Below are 2,350 nucleotides of genomic sequence, written 5' to 3'. Positions count from 1 at the left end.
CAGCTGTGGGATGCAGTCAGCGTGGCTCCTGACACCTCTGACAACCTACCAGGACCTTACTGCTGTCCATGCTGCACGCGGCAGTTACTCTGGATATTAGCTGGTGGGCAGAATAAGGGAAACGGACTGTGCACAGCAGCGCCGAGACTGGGATCCATGTGATACAGATTTCACCTTGGCCTTTGGTGTCGTTCAGAATGACCTAATGGAATCCCGTTTAGGTGTCCATACTATGGTCTCAAATACAGCCCCGTCCACAGGTCCAACGACCTGAGCTTCTAGCACCATGACGCTGTTGGTTCAGGTCATTAGACCCCCCTAGAGCTGGGATTTGCAGCCCCCTGAACGAGGCCTTACACTGAGACACATCACAGCAGCTGGAGATTTCTAGTCTAGGTCAGTGAGCTGTATGTCATTCTATTGCCCCCTACTGGACGACTGATGAAATTTTTTATCAGACATCATATAGTAGATGACAACCTCATTCTAACAAAGCCCTGCACCTCACATGGATCCAGAGATCTTCATATTCATTGCTCCAATTACTCTGCTAGCGTGATTTCAAGCTGGTAGCTTAGGGGGTGTGCACTTTTTTAAGGGGTGTGTCCTTTCTACTGCAGCTGGTGGCATTTGAAGGATAGAACTGAGCATGTGCGTCCATCTCAATGAGCAGGACAAAGAATTTAGAAAAAGAACAAACAGCGGGTGGCTTTATACAGATGGATTTCAGTAAATAGCTCAGTGGCCATAGTAAATTTTAATGACATTTAATTGCAAAAGTGTTCACATCCAGGGTCTGGTTTGGAAAATGTAGAACATCTTTCGTGGGACAATCTCTTTAAGAATTTGTCATCCTGCAATCACATGGTTGTGTCAGATCTGAACTGCTCTAAATGTTTTCTCAGAATCCAAAAACATTCTGGCAGCGGTGGGATTTGAACCCACGCCTCCGAAGAGACTGGAGCCTTAATCCAGCGCCTTAGACCGCTCGGCCACGCTACCTTCTGAAAATCAACTGTCAACACGCTTTTCTGGATTTTGAGTCATTAAAACCTGAAAAACATTCAGCAGGGCAGGGATTTTGGAGCAGTTGTGGGAGGTTGTGATGTCAGAGCTGGACCCCGTTGTAATCTTCATTTTACGCAACAAATTTCACCAGGATTATCAGAAATTCCAGAAACAGCGCCCCTTGTCTCCGCAGGCTGGACTTAGTATTGCAACCTGGACTGAGCTGCCATACCAGACACAATCCATGCAAAGGAGGGGGCGCTGTTCCCTTTTTCCTAATCCTGGGCGTCCCCTTATAGGTGGGCTGTACCGGGAGGACAACACCTCAGAGCAGATCTCAGGCCTATTGTGACCAGTGAAAGAAGCCTCCTGCCTCATGGATGTTTTACCTACAGATCTAGGCCTAAATCACACCACTGAATTTTGGGTCCCTGTCCAATCCACCTTTTTTTTTGCGGATCGCACACGGACCCATTCATTTCTATGGACATCAGCGGCCATCTCTGTGCTGTCCGCATCACAAATTACAGAACATCTCCGATTCTTGGTGCAGAGACCACAAACCAGCAACGTCTGTGTGCACGAGGTTAGGGTCAAATCAACATCATTACCTATGTTCTTCCAGAAGCCCAGACCCAACCAAGAATGCCCACTTCTGGGCGGAGATTACACAAGCCACACCCATTTTTAACTCGGGACTACCCGAATTAGCCATAACAGTGATATCCACATTGCCCTCTCAGGAAATATCGTTCCCATAACTGGGACAGCCCCATTACCCCCAACAGTCAGAACCTAGGCCCATTCTCCTGATGAACGGAGCACATCCCTCTCTCCCCCGCAGACATCATGCATAAGAGGAGACAGCAACAACCCCCCCCCCATTTCCCTGACTCTTACATTGACCCCAGGCTTTTTCACTTCTCCTATATACAAAGCTCGATCATCACAGGTCCTTCACCACCACTTCTCTCCACTGCTGAGCTCTGCCCCTCCCGCACTGATCACATGACATCATCACAGCTCCATTAGCTGAGCCCTGTTACTACCTATATCATACCTCCCAACTTGCGAAAAACACAATGGGGGACATTTATCAATAATGGGGCAATTTGCGTTAAAAAATACTAAGATTACAAATCAAAAGTGGTGATTTTATTTCGCTTCATATATCAAAAGGCGCACGCCACTTTTAAAATGTGACTTTTTAAAATATAAATCTGATTATCCGCCTATTTTCTGCCTAAATTGCGCCATTTCAGCCACCCCCCTCTCCAGAACACACTTGAGACATTTGAAGCATATATTCAGACTCTGGACCTTTTTGTTATTGTTTTGTTTT

At 46.8% G+C, this 2,350-nt stretch overlaps 1 non-coding gene across 1 annotated transcript; it reads right to left on the bottom strand.

Annotated features, from left to right (window-relative positions):
• Positions 1 to 920: 920 nt before the first annotated feature.
• On the bottom strand, positions 921 to 1,002 carry TRNAL-AAG. Its single transcript has one exon. It is a non-coding gene; the product is annotated as a tRNA-Leu (tRNA).
• Between the last annotated feature and the right edge of the window lie 1,348 nt (positions 1,003 to 2,350).

The sequence above is a fragment of the Bufo bufo genome, chromosome 1 (genome assembly GCF_905171765.1).
Source record: "Bufo bufo chromosome 1, aBufBuf1.1, whole genome shotgun sequence".
Taxonomy (NCBI): domain Eukaryota; kingdom Metazoa; phylum Chordata; class Amphibia; order Anura; family Bufonidae; genus Bufo; species Bufo bufo.
Note: the sequence above shows the minus strand (reverse complement) of the source record. Positions and strands in the feature narration are given on the sequence as shown.